A 19,715-nucleotide genomic window follows, 5' to 3' on the forward strand; every position below is an offset into this window, starting at 1 on the left:
TATACAGAAGCTCCCAAACAAATATTTTATTGGGCAATTCTCTTCTTCACCATAGACTGATGCAGTGTCTAGAAATCATCATATCCCATTTATAGCCATTTATCTTTTCCAATTTCCCTTCTCTCCTGGAAACAAAATGTTTTATTAGAGAATGATGGAATTTTGATAAATAAAATTCAAATTTTCTACATAGACAGAAAAATATTTAAATCATGGCATATTTTAATATATTATAAAATGGATTCATTAATCATGCTAATATTCCAAAACACACTTTCCTTATTGATCATAGGTTCGGCTGCCTATATTCCCCCATAAATCTGCCCAGGGGTGGGATTAAAATTTCTTAACAACTGGTTCTGTGGGTGTGGCCTAATTTGTGGGTGTGGCTTGGTGGTCATGTGACTGGGTAAGCGTGGCTTGTATGTAAATATTATAAATATTTATGTATTGATTTTTTTAATAAAAAAGAGCAACTTTTACCCAAAAGCAGGCAAAGCAGGCAGGCAGATTGAGTTGCTCACAGAATCACAGATTCACTTAGAGATCTATCTATCTGCAATCGGCTATCTAAGTCTGTCACATAAAATTTGATTGCAAGCAAATTCATAAAATTTGCTAGCAAGCGAACTCATACAATTAACTCAGAACACACCATGTATATAAATATTGAATTTTTTATAAAAAAGAGCAACTTTTACCCCAAAGCAGGCAGGCAGATTGAGTTGCTCACAGAATCACAGATTAAGTTAGAGATCTATCTATCTGCAAACAGCTACTTGAGTCTGGACTGAAAAGCTTCAGGCCTAAGGAAGGTTTGGCTCTGCTTTTAGATTAGCTAGAAAGCAAGAAAGCCAAGCATTTCCTGCTTTCTAGCTAATCTAAATCTCCTGGCAGAGCAAAACAGCTAATGGTGGGGGGGGGAGGAAAATAGCAACTTACCAAACCAGGCAAGTTGGGTAGCTCGCATGCCAAGTAAGGAGTGAGTGGGCGGGGTGAGTGGGGCCAGCCAGTGGAGTGATTTGCCGGTTCTCTGAACTGGGGAAAATCGTGTGTGCAGCATTTGCAAGTAATCATCAGCTGTGTTGCCTGAACAGCTGACAAGCACTTCGCTCCTGTGTGCAGCATTTGAAAATCTTTGTTTCCTTCTTTTTCAGCCTCAGCTGTGCAGCGCAAAGCAGCTGAGTAGGGAATAGCAGGGAATAAAGGACAGCCTAGAGCCCGGGCATGCGGGTGGGCCAAACACAGAACTGGTTCGGTGTCAGCTGCTGTTCGCAGTTGCAGGTTCTAAAGAACCGGGCCGAACCAGTAGCATCCCACCCCTGAATCTGCCCACCTCCTTGCATCAGTGGGAAATGCCATTCTAAAGGTGTCTGCACCACCAGAACCTCTGCTCTCCAAGATACAAGACAGGGGTCCCCAAACTTGGCAACTTTAAGACCTGTGGACTTTAATTCCCAGAATTCTGGGAGTTGAAGTCCACAAATCTTAAAGTTGCCGAATTTTGAGACCTCTGATATAAGAAGATAGTAACACTATCTCTGTTGCTAAGTGTTTTTATTTTTAATTAATTGTTTTAATTATTTTAATCATGATTTTAATAGTATTATTTTATGTGTTTTTTAAAAAAATATTGAACACTGCTTTGAGAAATTGAAACTGAAGTAACTAGACAAACTAACAGAAAATGTGGCTGGCAGGCTGGCTGGAAGGAAAGGAAGGAAGGAAGGAAGGAAGGAAGGAAGGCAGGCAGGCTAGCAAGAAGTATTCAATTCCTAAATAATTTCAAATTATACATGAAGTTCTTCCTAATGCTTATACATAAACAACCTTGGGTAATTTTCATAGGTATGCAAGAAGTGGGGATGTATTAAAAACATTTTAAGGCAGCATGGCAACCATACAAGGTCTTTTATATATATATATATATGGTCTGTTGTTAACACTTTCCAACAACTTATTTGCAGTTTGTTGCTAAAATTTGGCAGTATTTTGACAATAAATGAGGAAGGTGCTGCAAAAATTGAGTTTCAAGAAGCTCTGGATGAATTGTTCCTCTTTGTGTTAAGGCAACCAGTAATTGTGCTGTTCTTTCCTCTAAAGTCAAGTTTCCTGCAGCTGAAAACAGATGGACAAATGGGTGGGGGGAACCTTGTAAGAACAATATTTGTTAACAAAATCATGTCATATAGAGAATCAGTGAGCCAAAGTTGGTTCATCCCAGAAGCAACATGTGGAGCGATCCATGGAGTAACAGGCCTTTGGCTTCTGCCTTGCTCCTGGGCGTCTGAATTCCAAGCTCCTGGCTCATGCACTCTGAGTGCTGCCAGGTGGGTGCGAGTGATTTTCCTGGTTGACACACACCCATTTCTCAACTGGCCTGTAATTGACATTCTCTTTCAGATGTTGCTGTGATTTTGCTTTGGAGACTGGACAGAGGACTGCACCCATTTGAATCAAGTTTGAACAAGTTGTTTGGCAGCAGAGAAAGTGTCCACTTGATTTTTTTAAAAAATACACCATGGAAGAGGGTGGAGGATGCAAGATACAGTAAGCAACACGCCCCCGTTCCAGTAGCCTCCTCCCTCTGATTGTACCCAAGGCATATGGATGGTGTTACACCCTGTTGCTTCATCTACAGGTTTCCCTCCTTTGCAACCGGTTGGTTCAGGACGGAGCTCACTCCAGCATTAGCTTTCTGGGCCATGCTTTGAAATCTCCACCTTCAGTGATGAAGCCTCACCTTTTGAAAAAATTCTGCCCATTTTTTTTTATTCCAGGGGGATTTTTTTTGGTAGATCTTGGACATTCATTAACTGTGCAACTTTCAAACCTTGAAGATTTGGGACATGGGCAAATCTTCCTAGTCCTCAAGCAATTGGAATAAAAATAAGTTTAAAGGCTGAGATGGAGGTGACTCAGGAATGAGTTTCAGGACAGCCAAAGTTGAATAAGTAGGGTATTTCATTTCAGACCTTGCAGCAAGCCAACGTCAGCAGGGAATAGAGTGGACAGCTTTTTAGATATGGTACCAATCTGATGGAAGAGTCTCTTCAGATTCTTCCAGTATACCTGCTAAAACTCTATATAAGATTATTTTCTTCTGCCTGATCTTGATAACTTGTTTTACTCTTAAATATATTTTATTTTTTATTTCATAGCTGTTCTTTTATCTGGATTTTTAGTTTTATTTATGTATTTGATATAATACCAGACCAACTCTGGACTTCTTTTTTTGGAGTTTATTTTTACTTACATTTATGCCTTTTTATATTGTTTTTATATTTTCAAAGAAAGAGTTTACAGACTAACAGAAATGAAGGCGTTAAATATAAAACATTGATTTTTCCATTTAAATCCCCAGTTGGCTCTCTAGGTGCTGTGTGACATTAGAGAATATGAGCCAACTGCACAGAGGCTTTCCTTATTAAGATAGGAAAGAAAAGAACAAGAGGACAGTGAAAAGAAGGCACTTGGATTCTTTGCAATATTTTGAATTGGAGGGTCAGGGGTGCCTGCAAAGGTGGGTCAAAGAGCCACGATGGTAAAAGTTTTGCCCTCTTTCTATGTTGTTCACATGCATGATACAAGCAAAAACAGTCACATGATGGCAGCTGCCAGCTTAACTTTTTATGACATGGCATCCATGTTAAGATTGATTGATTGATGGATTTAATGGCCTACGTATACCTGCCTGTGTCCCACGTATAATATTTAATTTTTTCCGAAGAAATAAAATTCTGCATTTGGGGGTATAAGAGAATGTATAATGAATGTGTAAGAGAAAATGGAGCCTGCCCATTAGGGATGTACGTTTTGTCGTAAAGTGGGTCATGTGACTGACATAATTTACAATTTTTATTTGCAGCAGTTGTTAAGCATGGGCATAAAGCAACTGCAACAGTTGTTAAGTGAACGCTTCAATCATTGTGCAAACCCATTATTTAATATGGGGTGTTTTTGCCCAAACTTGGAATAAATACTGTTTTTTGGGAAAAGTGTACATTGTAGCCAAATGATCACGGGATGCTGCAAGTGGCTGTAGAGGCAGGTCAGACTGAGTGCTTGAAATGTAATCAGGTGACCACTAGGAAGGATTTTATTATCTCATAAATCTATACTGTGGAAATTTCTTAACCCCTTCTATTTAAAACTAGTTGTTGGTTGTGAATATGCCAGTGCTCAGATTAAAGGCATATGGGAAGGAGAGCTTTTTGGTTGAAGGGCTTTTTAATCATAGCTTTTGCCATTTTTTTCAGGGAAAGGTGATTTAGTTAAAGTAAAGGTGGGAGAAGTACATTTCCGTGTTACCCAGTCCTTCTTCAGGTAATTCAAGCATTGGGACATGCCAATATATTGTTAAATGAATTAAAATAAGCACACAGACATTGTTCTCAATCAGTCAGACTTATTAATTCAAGTTAAAGTTCAAGGTAGTATCAGTTAGTCTGATTTGTTTGATTTTGAAATGGGTGAGCTTAAGATGTTTGGGAGGAGAGAAAAGATTTCAAGTCACTACATTAATGTTTTTTCCCCTCCATTAAGGCTACGAAAAAGCCTAGGAGAAGAATGCAGGCCAACAGTGAGCATAGGCTCTAGGTCGGAAGTATTTGGTCCTGCCCAACCGGCTGATCAAGGGAGTTACTCTGATTCCTCCCTCTATTTGTTTTGAAATAACAAGCTAGAGGGGGAAAAAAAGATCTTCCACACATACATTGAGCAATGGAGATTGTATCTCCAGTTATTCTTCAACGGAATTATACAGATCTTGGAAAAGGGTGTGATAACAGATGATTCCCAAGGTCAGAACAAACTTTCCAAATGATAATTTTAAACATGATTTGTATGGTAAATCCCGTGAATGGATTTTCTTTTGGAAAAAATTATTATTTTTCTCTTTGCGTTCTTGAACAAACGTGATTTGCACATACCCTATCCTCACTTGACAGTGATCATGAGATGGAATGTAGCTACAAGTTGCAGGCACCTATTGACTAATTCCCAGGAAATCTCTAATGAGAGGCAGGTCATCACTTTCACTATCTTTGTTTCACTATACCCTTTTTAAAATAACAAACAAATGTCTTGCTCAAATAGGGATGTTCCCTTCAAAATTATTTATATCTCAAAGTATATACAGCTGTCTTATCTGTTACCCATCTCTCTCCATCATATTAGAATTCAGGCTCCCTATGAGACTGCACAGTACTATGTCTGCTAGGTCCTATTGCATTCAGTAGGTTTACTTCCTAGCATACAGCGAACCAGTGCAATATTGCATGCTGGCTTGTAATAAATTTTATGGTAACTTGAAGGAACTCATTCCCTTATATAATTTGAGTTCAGTAGCACAATATATGATAATGAGATGATTAAAAGGTATGAAATACAGCCAATATATTAACATTTATGGTTTGGTTGAAGTACCGTTTGCAGAGTTTCGAATATACATATTAGCCTCCAGAAGCTTCTGGCTGCCTGCAAATGGGCACTAAATGCTAAAGTAGTTTAATTCAGCACCCTGAACCAATCACCTCATCCACAAGTTCACAATAATTGATTATTAAGATCTTTGTCAATGTCATTTTTCTTTTTGTGAGAAATTTACATGATTTTTAATGAAAATATGATGATTAACTGGGATAGCCAGATTCAAGAAAGGACAAGCTCTACCAAATTTAAGAGTTGCAGACAAGAAATTAAAATCACATTTAGTTGAATGACAAGCTTTACCTGCTGAAATTCCCTCTGATGATGATTCAAGATCACAGAGACACTACTCCGCTTTTGCCTTTTTTTTTTTTTTTGCAGTCTACTAGTGTTAAAATCTCATGACCCCAAAGATTTTGCCTGCTATGAACATAATTGATTGGTGTGGTATCCTTATGATTATTGTATAGATATATAAGTTCATTTGATGAGGGAAAAGGTATGAAATAGCCACAGTAAATGGATGTAAAGATTGAATATTCATTTTTAAGCAAGGAACTTGTTAAATGAGTCATACCCAAATTTATGACTTTTTGTCACAGTTGTTTAGCAATTAGCTGCAGTTGTTAAGTGGATCTGGCTTCCTTCGTTGGCTTTGCTTATTGGAAACTGGCTGGGAAAGTCAAAACTGGTAATCTCACAACCCTGAGATATTGTAACTTTCCTAAATACATGCTAATTGCCAAGTATCTGAACTTTGATAATGAAACTAAGGATGCTGTGACAGTAATAAGTGTGAGAACCAGTCATAAGTCACTTTTTCAGTGCCATGTAACTTCAAACTGTTGCTGAACAAGTGATTATAAGACAAGGACAACTTATATCCAAAGACCCTCTAAGGCTATAAAATCTGGGTATTAAAGCTCTCATAACCCACTAGAATGCTGTTTGCTACACCTAAGTCATCATCTAAATGTTTGTTGTCCAAATATAATAGTCCTATTCATCCTATGCAAATTTTCAAAGTATTTTTAGGTATTTTCCCTCAGAAGCATGAGAAAACCATTAATTAATAGATTTTTCGGAGGAGTGGGGAAGGAAGTTGATAAAGATGATTTGCCCATCATAGTCAATTTCCTTTTACACCAAGTAGTCCCAGTGGATCCCATAGGTTTCTAGTATCCTTTTCTGATTTGATCTTGACTTAGTCATCTTTGGAGTAGACTTAATTAAAGCAAGGGGTTCAAAGTGACTTGTGACTTATGCCTTTGGTGGGTTGATTAAGTCTGGATGACATTCTCCTCCATGCTACATCGAGAGCCCAGGATAGGATGGGTTGACTCCTTCCTATGACATCATAGCTGAGTCTGTACTAAGATATAAAAGCCAGCCCCCGGGAGAGACCCCAGCTTTTGACTCAGCTCCTTTCAGTCAGGAGCTGTGTCTCTGACCAAAATCCATGCAATTTAATTGAATAGCAAAATCTTTGATTTAGTGGATTTAAATGAACAGTGTGAGTAATGATTAATGTAAATAATTGACTAGTGATTAGAGTAATTAATTGACCAGGCTGATTGTTGCTTAGAAATACTATCTGATTTGAGAGATTACTACAATAGATTGTTTGATATTGTTTGATGTAATATTGACTATATAGATTACCCTAAATTGTTCATTTAATTAATTCAATCAACGTACTATTTTACCAATATTACCATGCCAAAAAGAAAATCCTACCTCAAACCACAACTCAATGAGAAGACAATCCCCACCAATGAACTACAAGACTCCTGCACCAATGAACCTCAAGACTCCTGCACATGCCTTAAATGCTGCAAAAATCTAATAGATAATAAATACTCCATCAAATGTTCTCTGTGTAAAAATACACCCACCATGACTGCTTGGGATTACCTGAGCAAATGATTCGATACCTAGAATCATCCAATGAGTTTCCATATTTCTGCAAATTATGCTTATCCAAACTAGATCTGTCTAAAAGAGATGATACCGAAACCATCAAAACATCCCCAAACATTGAAACCATTGAAACATCCTCAACCATGAAACCATTAAAACATCCCTCAACACCATATTAGCATCCCTGGACGCCGTAAAAGAAAGAATAACTAACCTTGAAAAAAAAGACACAACACAAAAACCTGAACATCAAATAGCCACAAACCACATCTCCACCCAACAACCACAATCCAATCCAAAACCCAATCCACAAATAAACGCAACCCAGACAAATATTGATATCCCAATCCTCATCAGAGAAGCTGTTGAGCGTGAACGGAAACGTCCAAACGCCATCTTATTTGGACTAGAAGACAGCATTGTCAATGATGACATCACAACTGTCCGAAACATCATCAGAGATTACCAAGCATCAACCATCTCCGGCGATGAAATACTTGACATTTCCGCATTGACCGAGAGCTTAAAAATAGAGACGGCTCTGTGGCCCCACGCTTGTGCAGGATCATTTGCAAAAATGAATCAAGCAAACGTAAACTCATTTACACTATAAACTCACTCGCCAAAACCAACACCAACCACAAAAACCTCCGTTGCCGCCCTGACTTAACCATACAGCAACGTGCCCGCTCCCGTGCACTCCGCATCGAACTCAAAACCCGTCTAGACAATGGAGAGAAGGACCTGTACATTGACTACCATGCTGACTGCATCAAAAGTAAGACACGCAACCCAATACCCAACTTTTACCCTCAACCACTACCCTACCTCAACCACCTACCACCACCCACCATCACCCAAAACTACCCACCACCCACCATCACCCAAGACTAGGCACGCACGCCCCCAACTACCTCAATCCCAACTGCTGCCGGACTTAAATGCAAACTACTCAATGCAAGAAGCCTCGTGAATAAAATACCTGAATTTCTCATCCTCTTAAATATGGCTAACTTTGACATTATATTTGTCTGTGAAACATGGCTCAATGCATCTCTCCCTGACTCCATTACCACAGTAAGAGACTATCATGTTTACCGATCAGATCGTGAAAATCGTCGAGGAGGTGGTGTTGCTATATTCTACAAAAAAATCCTTACATCTAAAAAATATCCAAGTTACCCAGGAGCTTGCCCTTCCTGAAACCATCATCTGTGAACTATCCTTAAATATCACAATTCGATTCTTACTATGTTACAGAGCACCTGATTATGACATCGAACATATAAACAAGCTAAATACACTACTAACATGGGCTACATCCTGCCCATACCCTTTTATCTTGCTTGGAGATTTCAATCTACCTCATATTGACTGGACCCTAAATAATTGTACAACTGAAATCATACACACAACCTTCTTCAATGCTATTACAAATCTAGGTCTTGAACAACTAGTAACCAACAACACTAGACTGAACAACTGCCTCGATCTCATCTTCTGCAATAGTTTGAATTTAATTTACCGAATACAAACCAAAGAACCCTTTTCCAGTAGTGATCACAATATGATTGACTTTTGCCTCAACATACGCCCACGCAAAAATCACCACAACGATGTCATCCCTAGTTGTAACTTCAAAAAGGCAATTATGATCTTATAGATAACGATCTCTCATCCCTCGATTGGCAATCTCTATTCACTGGATGCAATACTGTTGAAGATCATTACAACATATTTTTACTTGAAGTCAAAAGAGTCATCAAACTATATGTTCCAACAACAACTCCAAAAACAAAACAAAAAGCAGATTACCCATATCAATAAGGAAACTTCAATCCAAAAAGAGATCACTCATGAAAAACAAATCTGGTCACGTTGCTAATTTCAAAAACCGATATAAAAATTTATGCCACCAGATAAAGACCGAATGCACCAATTACCACATTAAACAAGAGGAAAACCTTCTAAGCACCAATTCCACCCGTGCTTTTTACAATTTTGTAAACAACAAACTAAAAGACTCAAGGTCCATCCCTCCCTTGATAGGACCTGATGGTAAAGACTGCAGCGACGACACCATTAAAGCCAACATCTTTAACACATTCTTCGGCTCAGTGTTTGTAAACAGTAATGGATCATGCCCAATGTTTCCTAGCCGTACCACAGACAACAATAATGATCTAATACATATCGATTTTACAGTAGACAACGTTGAAAAAGCACTACGCAACCTAAAACCATCTCTATCTATTGGACCGGATGGAATATGTGCCTACTTCTTAAGAAAACTATCCGCTGCCATAGCCAAACCTCTAAGCATAATCTTTGAAAGATCTTTCAGAACCAGCTCCTTGCCCAACCTATGGTTACAAGCCACAGTCATTCCCATCTTCAAAAAGGGAGACCCAAGCCTAGTTGAAAATTACAGACCAATCTCCTTATGCTGCGTCACCTGTAAAGTCATGGAATCAATTATTAACCAATCCATCATCCTCCATTTAGAGACAAACAACCTACTCTCCAATAAACAATTTGGTTTCAGAAAAAAACTATCCTGTAATCTGCAACTCTTACACTGCAAAAACATATGGACTACTCAACTCGACCAGGGCAAAGCAATAGACGCAATCTACATAGACTTCTGCAAAGCCTTTGATTCAGTGGTACACGACAAACTACTCCTAAAAATAAAATCTTATGGTATCTCTGGACAACTGAATAACTGGATAGAAGCATTCCTGTCAAACAGACAACAAATGGTCAAAATTGGGAACGCCCTATCAAATCCAGTACCTGTCAATAGTGGTGTTCCCCAAGGCAGTGTTCTAGGACCAACTCTCTTCATAATCTACATAAACGACCTTTGTGATCATATCAAGAGCAATTGCGTTCTCTTCGCTGATGATGTAAAGCTGTTCAATACCACAGACAATACTACTACCCTTCAAAAAGATCTAGACTATGTATCTGAATGGTCTAACATATGGCAACTCCAAATCTCAACAAATAAATGCTCTGTCTTACATATTGGTAAAAAAATCAGAAAATAAAATACAAGCTGAATAGTCAAGATCTTGTTGATGACCCAAGCTCTGTAAAGGACCTGGGAATACTCACCTCTAATGATCTAAGTGCTAGAGCTCACTGCAACTACATAGCCAAAAAGGCATTAAGAGTTGTTAACCTAATCCTACGTTGCTTTTTCTCTGGTAATATCTCACTACTAACCAGAGCATACAAAACATTTGCTAGACCAATACTCGAATACAGTTCATCAGTCTGGAATCCTTATCACGTATGTGATATTAACACAATTGAGAAAGTCCAGAAGTATTTCACAAGAAGAGTTCTCCACTCTTCTACCCGTTATAGAATACCTTACGCCACCAGACTCGAAATTCTAAAACTAGAAAACCTCGAATTACGCCGTCTTCGGTCCGACTTAAGCATGGTATATAAAATCATACATTGCAATGTCCTACCTGTCAATGAATACTTCAGCTTTAACCATAACAACACAAGAGCACACAACAGATACAAACTCAAAGTAAACCGCACCAAACTTGATTGCAGGAAATACGACTTCAGCAATAGAGTGGTCAATGTCTGGAATACTCTACCCGACTCTGTAGTCTCTTCCCCAAACCCCAAAAACTTTAACCTTAGACTGTCTACTATTGACCTCACCCTTTCCTAAGAGGTCTGTAGGGGGCGTGCATAAGCGCACCAACGTGCCTACCGTCCCTGTCCTATTGTTTCTCTTATTCTTTTATTTTTCTTATATGTACCCATTTCATATATTCACAACTATGTATACACTTGTACTTATTATCTTGTAAACAATTGACAAATCAAAATAAATAAATAAATAAATAAAAAGCGTTCTGTTAGACAGCAATCACCAGCGATCTTCAGTACTTTTTTCCTCTCTTCAAGCAGCTCCCAGGGATCTGGGCAGCTTCTCTTTCAGGAGAGCCCTGCAACGTTGCAGAGCAGCGTCACAGAGCTCTGTGCAGGCAAGCTGGGCAGAATCTGCAGACCTCCTCCACACCTGCAGTTTGGAGAGATCGGAAACACGATCAGCAAACTGATAAGAGCTCCAGCCAGCTGTTTGTGTAGCTGGTTGCTGTGTTTTTCCCTTGCTGACTTCGCTCGTGGGCTCTGTATAGCCTAAGGAGCGATTAACACCTGGTTTCACAGGTCCCAGGACATTGTTTTGCCTGACTTCTGTCCTCTCCACACCATGACTTAGAGCAGCAGTGGCACATCCTGCTCTTAGAATATACAGTAAGTGCACTTCCTCCTTCAGGAAGTCATGTTTGTTTCCTTTTCCCTTCTCACTTGGGGCACAAGGCCTCTTCTCCTACTATTAGCAGGTGGGTCATGTCTTGCATTGAGCAGGTCTACAAAGCTGTGGCCCTTCCGGGGTTCCCCCGAGGTCTGACAGCACACTCTACCAGAAACGCGGCCACTTCTGCTGCCTGGGCGACCAAGCATCCTTGGAGGAGATTTGTCGTGCGGCCACGTGGACATCCCCATCTCCTTTCATCAGACACTACCGTCTGGATGCTTTTGCCTCGCGACTGCAGCCTTCGGCAGACGGGTGCTTCAACGAGTGGTTCCACAGTCGGTGTGATGAGCCAGACGAGGACCCGCCCGTGGACATGCAAGCTTTGGTATGTCCCATCCTGGGCTCTCAATGCAGCATGGAGGAGAATGAGCGTTGGTAGAAGTTATTGTGAATGCCCTTTCTATCTATGCTGTGAGAGAGCCCAGCCCCTCCCTTGATTCGTCCGGAGAGGGTAAGACATATTTCTGTATTTATTTTGGGCTTTCAGAGACACCTTTCAGTCTGTCAAGTATCTTCACCAAAGCTGGGGTCTCTCCTGGGGGCTGGCTTTTATATCTTAGTACAGACTCAGCTATGACGTCATAGGAAGGAGTCAACCCATCCTATCCTGGGCTCTCTCGCAGCATAGATAGAAAGGGCGTTCATGGTAACTTCTACCAACGCGCATTTTATTGGCAGGATTCACCCAAGATGCTCAGCTAAAATGTCATTCACTAGTTCATTGATCAATATAATTAGCAAGTCTAACCAATGTGCCCATGTTTTTAGTAATATTCCATGGGAATTCAAGCAAATTAGTTTAATAGATACCAGTTAACAATGGGCTAGGTCCGTGATGGCAAACATATGGCACACATGCCAGAAGTGGCACACAGAGCCACTTCTGCCGGCATGCGAGAGGTCGTCCGGAAGAGCCCCACTGCACGTGCGACGCCCGCCCACCCTCCTGCTGATTGTCGGGTATCTGGCATGCATGTGCGGGGGTGATGGCGCAGGAGATGCATGCACAGAGATCCACAGGGCATGCATGCGCAGGGGTCACATTGCCTTCTGGGTGCTGGCACATGAGCATGCGTGAGTGCGCATGCAATTTTCGGCACGGGAGCCCAAAAAGGTTAGCCACCACTGGGCTAGGTTGTGCAAAAACATCCATTGGTTGTATTTATATATCATATCAAGTTATTGAATGCCTAACTATTATTGGTCTGATTAAACCACAATCATCTAGGATCTTTCAGGCTATATTATAACCATAATGTATAATCAATAGTGACTCGGTTTACATGATATCCTAAATCTCAAACAAGTAATCACATTTTGATCTAGCATATTTTGTGAACTCATACTTCATAGGTTCATATGGGATAATGGGGTGTTCCAAAAAGTCCTAAAGTCAAGAATGTCTTATAATAGAAGGGATTTTCAAAAAGATTTGCAAATGTTTTTTAGCATTTTTCAACTAAAAAAAAAAATCCCTTCCTCCTTTGGAGAAATATATTACGGAATGTAATTTTGTGTATATACAGTGCATTTTGGTGCCATCTTCACCAAAAAAACTGGCCACCCCACTTCTATAATTAAAAGAAAGTGCTCTTCCATTGCATATCCCACAACCTCCCATTTTAGCACCATTTATAGCTTTAGATTGCTGCATTAAAATTGGTTTAAAGCATCTCCCTGCAAACGGCCTGTGTTCCATCATGCTTGAAAACAGCCACCATTATCCCAGTCCCCAAGAAAACAGCAATTAACTCTCTAAATGACTACAGACTTATTGCGTTAAGTCAGTAGTAATGAAATGCTTCAAAAGACTGGTTCTCCAACACCTTAGGACATGCCTCCCATCAGACTTTGACAAACATCAGTTTGCCTATAGGGGGAACAGGTCAACAGACGACGCCATAGCTACTGCCTTACATTCTGTAGTGAGCCATCTGGAGAAACCCAGAAACTATGTCAAGATGCTTTTCATTGACTACAGCTCGGCCTTTAATTGTATCCTGCCGAGCATCCTTATCAAAAAGCTGACTGACTTGGATTTTCCCTCTTCCATCTGCGACTGGATCAAAGACTTTCTGAGGGACCAACCACAGTGACGACTGGGTCTGTCACATCCATCTCCCTGAAGCTTAGCACTGGCTCCCTGCAGGGCTGTGTGCTCAGTCCCTACCTGTACTCACTGTACACACATGGCTGTGTATCATCTGACCATCCACTGTGATCATTAAGTTCGCAGATGATACTATCATGTTGGATCTCATTACAAGTAGAGGTGAAACAGCGTACAGGGGGGAGGTTCAAAAATTATCCTCATGGTGCCTACAAAACAACCTGCACCTAAATATCAGCAAGACAAAGGAGATGGTGTTAGACTTCCGGAAGAAGAGAGGGGAACCCATCCCACTTTACATCGAGGGGGGCTGTGTGGAGAGAGTTTCCTCCTTTAAATTCCTGGGAGTCTACCTCAGTGAAGATCTTACCTGGAAAATCACAACCCAGGTGGCCAGAAAGGCCCAACAGAGACTCCATTTCCTTAGGGTCTTGCAAAAGAATAAAGTGGAACAATGACTGTTGACCTCCTTTTATCCATCCACAATAGAAAGCTCCTCACATATTGCATTACGGTGTGGTATGTTGGCTTGACAGTCGCGGACAGAAAGACATTACAGAGGGTGGTGAGCACAGCACAAAACATTGTGGGCTGTTCCCTGATACCACTAAATGACATCGCTAGAGCTCACTGCCTTAGAAGAGTGAGGGAAATTATCTGGGAGGACTCACATCCCAGTCAGCACTTCTTCACTCTCCTACCATTGGGTAGGAGATATAGAAGCATAGCCAGCCACACCAACAGGCTGAAGAACAGTTTCTACCCATGGGCTGTCAGACTTCTGAACGGAAAATAGCAGACTTGCGGGGCTGGCGCGTTGTGCAACAAGGTCACATAGTGTAATAAGCTTGGGACTGGGTTAGGGACTTCTGTCCTCACTGTGAGTTGTGTTGGTGGAGGTGCATCAAGGGAGGCACAGCCAATCTCATTATACACGTGTTGTACTCTGACAATAAAGGTAATAATAATATTCATTTCTCCTGAATATGAAGACTTTTTTGTGTGTGTGTGGATGAGTTAGCATGTTAAAGTCATTAAGATCCTGATCTTCATATCCCATACATCAGAACTTCTGTCTTTTAATGCTCTGCTATAATGGTATGACACCAGACCAGTTTGACCACTCTCCGTTGGTTTAAGTTGGATGACAAATATCTATACTGAGATTTGCATGGTGGGCATGAAACAAAGCTTGCATCTGAGGGTTCCTAAAGCATCAAGAATGTTGACAAATCCCTGCCATTCTAGTGCCACAGAAGCTAATTCAAAACACTGTTCCCTTGTTCCCAAATATTCTAGGAAACCCATGAAAATGAATGGCTTGAGTTTATATTTTGCAGTGAGCCATCATGAGGTTTATTTGATTTTGGCTTAGTGTAATTGGGTTCCAAAACTACAGTGCATAAATTTTGGTTCCTGGCTCAGTGTGTTGTGTGGATTACAGGTAATCTCCAAGTTACAACCACAATTGAGCTCAAAATTTCTTTTGTGAGACAGTTGTTAAGTGAATTTTGCCTCACTTTACAGCCTTCCTTTTCACACTTGTTAAGTGAATCACTGCAGTTGTTAGTTGATTAACAGATAACAGATAATCATAGTTGGAAGGGACCTTATAGGTCATCTAGTCCAACACACAAATGGGAGAACCTACATCATTTCTGACAAATGGCAGTCCAATCTCTTCTTTAAAGTCTCAAGTGATGGCACTCCCACAACTTCCGAGGGCAGTTGCATGGTTGTTAAATGAATCCGGCTTCCTCATTGACTTTCCTTGTCAGGTGTTTGCAAGAGGTGACCACATGACCCCTGGATACTGCCACCATCATGAATATGAACCAATTTGCCAAGCATCTGAATATGGATCACATGACTATGGAGATGTGCTATGGCCATAAGTGTGAAAAACAGTCATAAGCCACTTTTTTCAGTGCCATTATAACTTTGAACAATCACAAAACAAATGGTTGTAAAGTGAAGATTACCTGTATTACAAGGCCATTCACTGTAATTTCTTAACAAATATTAATAATCAAGTTATATAGGATTTGTTGGTTTGGCATATGGGAAAACAAATATAATGGCTTAGTTTATGAATGAATGTAGCCAATATAATAAATTTTACAGAAATGGAATTCCAAGCAAAGCTTCTACTATTAACTCAATTTTATATCAATAAATTGATAATGGCAGTATCAACTTTCAACATTTAGATCACATTTAGATCACATGTCAAACACATGGCGTCAAATTGCCATCACATGACGTAACATTTTCCCCCTTTGTGAAGTTGGGGTGGGCGTGTCCTGCCTGTAATGCATCCTGCTCACAAGACACCAGTTTGACACCCCTGATTCGACATCAACAGGTTTTCTTCCTGGCTATCTAGCCCTGACTTTTTTCTTTCCAGTTCACTCACAGCCATGTAACCATTCATCCATCTTGTTTGGTCATCCTCTTCTTTTTCTTTCCACCTTTCCCTGCATTAAAATCTTCTCCTGGAGTCAGTTCTTCATACAATGTATATGAATTATGTTAATTTGGATCTATCATTTGTGGCACATGTGAGAACTCGGGTTGAGATTAATTTCTTTGATTGCTTGGCTGTCTATGGTATCCTCAGGAATGTCCTCCAAAATTTAACTGAATGAATACAGGTGTTCCTTGACTTATGAAGTTCATTTAGTGAGTGTTCAAAGTTACAGCAGCACTGAAAAAAGATACTGCCATTTTTAACAGTTATCACCTTTTGTGATGACCCAGAGTGTACCACAAACGTAACAAAATCCAAAATGTAAATAAATGTCCTTTAATGCCTCCAACTTGCCCCACTGTTCAATAATACTCAGTTGGAGATAAAACGTACTCAAAAATAGTCTTCAAAAGAAAGTAATACAGCCCAAATTTAATGAGCAAATAGAGGTAAAATAAAAAAACCAAACAAACTACAATGATGAAATTTCCACAATGGAACAGGAAAAGTATTTACCAAATTCAAGGAGATAACACGGCACAGTTTGTTGGAAGGACGCCAACCAAGATAACTTCAGACCAAAATAAAACATGCTTTGTTTCCAGTGTTTGCTTATGCAGTTCTCACACCTGCAGCCCATGAAGAGGATCAAGGCCCTCTCCTCCCAATTAGACCACATCTCTCCCTGATCCTCTCCTCCCTGCGTGCCCTAGGTTGGAGAGGAGATGGGCCTGGGTCCTCCTCTGACTGCTCAGCCGGCCTCTGCCCTTCCCCAGCCTCCTCCACAACCTCCGGAGCCACACTTCCACTCCCTGTCGGCTGTTCCTCCTCTCCCTCAGAGTCAGTCTCCACCAGGGGCATGACCACCTTTGTGGCATATCCATGGTCATGTGATCAAAATTCAGATGCTTGGCAACTAATTCCTATTTATAATGGTTATGGTGTACCAAGGTCATATGATGACCTTTTGACAAACAAAGTTAATGGGGGAGCCAGATTTACTTAACTATGCTACTAACTTATCAACTGCAGTGATTCACCTAACAACTGTGGCAAAAAGGTCATAAAATGGGGGCAAAACACACTTAACTAATGTCTCAGTTAACAACAGAAAGTTGGGGTTCAATTGTTGTCATAAGTCAAGGACTACCTGTACTCTTTCTACCCTGTGTCTTCAGAGTCCAACTTTTGCTTCCACAGACTGCCACGGGGAAACCTTTGCTTGCACTGTTCTGATCTTTGTAGTTATGGACACATCATGACAAATGAATATCTTTTAGCAATGTGAACTTGCATAAAAAAATATAATTGTGGCTAAAGAAGTATTGTTTGGCTTAGAATTGATATTATGTCTATGGGGCTTCATGGATGAATGTGTATTTGTTTTTAAATATATTTTGAGGATTGTACACATATACCCACCCACCCTCGCATATATATTTATGTAATTATTTGGTGACTTTTAAATGTCATATTAGCCAGTTTATATACAATATTTACTCTGTGTTTAAAATATCAGAAGTATTGTTAAAAGAAAAATGTGTTTTTTAAGGACATGCAAAGTGACTTTTCCTTTGTCACTGAAGCATTGGCATCCTTTCTTAACCACAAAGATGCCCAGATGGTGAAACATATAATGTAAAGTTGGAAAACAAGCTTTACATTTTCATACTTTCAATCACAATGTTGCTTATACATATTTAAGACTTGGCCCTTTGAGGTAGACCAAATTTAGGAAACCAAAATTATGAATATTAAAACTATTTTATTACAGGGTTACAGTCTGAAAACTCCCCTCTCCCTATCTTTATCTACAAGCAAACTAGGATCATATCTGAGATGTTATTTTCAGATTACATTTCTGCTTTGACACACGTGTCATTTATCTGATCACTGTCTTGCTTATGTTCCTCTTGTTCCTCAAGATTCTTACAACCTATTAGACTAACTTAAGGATGGAATTGGCATTGCAGCACCATGGTATATGTCACTAAGCACAGTGTTGCTCTCAGGAAGCTATTCTTGTCTTTGCAATGTTGCAACTCTTCAGAATTTGTTCTCAGTGAATTGTTCCACTTGTCTCACCCATCTCTACTCTACTCATCTCTCTGCAGAGAATTTACGTTTCCTAATAATTGCATATTGACATTTTAAAAATATACTCCCCCGCCACCATATGTAACTATTGTTATACCTGCTGACAAAAGGGCCTGGCTGCAAAGATGCAATACAAGTTGCTCTTTTAATATCACAACACAGAGTGTTGAAAATTAAAAGGAAAAGATGGCTTGGCGACTCTTTTAGCAGCAATCACCCAGATTTTCTGAGAGAAATGCTCATAATAGGTAAGTGTCTATGAAGATTCTCACTCATCCATTCAGTCAAAACTGAAGAAGCTTCTTGGATGAGAGGCAAAATGTCTTCAAGGAAAAACAAAGAAAGGCCAGTTGCTTTTTGAAAAAGCACGTTTGGGAAGACTCACAGTTGATACATTCCTAATGTATACAGAGAGAAGGTAGCATGCATTCATTTGTTAATGGGCTACAAATGACAGAATTTTTATAACTGAGAAGTTACAGCGGCTCCAGATAGGGGGGTTTGACTGAATGCTGAAGTTTTCCTACTGGTCTGCTGGAGGGAATATCAAATGACATGGTAGTCCCTGCATGATCTTCAGATTCTGAGATCAGTAGAAGAAGAAAAGATTGAGGTGGATTTCAGATTGCTTTGGAGCCTGAAGGTGGTGAAGTCACAGTGTGAAAAGATGACATTACCTTGGAGAGCCCCCTCACTGCTTATATTAGAAAATTATTTTAACTCATAGAATGTTCTCCTCCATCCTTTCCAGGTTTAATTTTTTTAGTTTAATCTTGGAATACTCTTGTTTGGTTTTGGTTCCTACTTATGGGTTCCTTTGCCACTTTTTAAATGCTTATTGATACATTATACATTACCACCCAACTAGAAAGGTTTAAAGCAGAACTGCATGATGCATATTTCCAGTCACTCTCAATAGGTTTTTTTCCATTAAGCCTGGATAATATACCTTTTACTGCATGAGATGAAGTCACCATCAACCAGCTCAATCAAGAGAATGATCTCTGCTTTGGGCAGTCTCCCAAAGCTGGGTGGGAAATATTGGAGGAAAAAACTATCTAACAAAACCATCCCAGAGTAGATGTGGAGATATCTGAATTAGGACTCTGACATATGGTATTTGGGAGAGGGGGGTAGTAGTCTTCATCCAGTTTGCACCCACAAATTGCAATGTGGAAATTCCAAAACTCTTCCATCATTTTAATATTTTGAGTGGACAAGAATATACAGTGTTACTGAGTCTAGGTAAAAGCAATTGCCACTTTTCAAATTAATTATATGATAAGATTGTATATATACAATCGATGTCTAAATTAGCAATTTCCTTTGTCTCC

This window comes from Notechis scutatus, chromosome Z, assembly GCF_049901735.1.
Source record: "Notechis scutatus isolate UNSWTSFEM ecotype Mainland chromosome Z, rNotScu1.2, whole genome shotgun sequence".
Lineage (NCBI taxonomy): Eukaryota > Metazoa > Chordata > Lepidosauria > Squamata > Elapidae > Notechis > Notechis scutatus.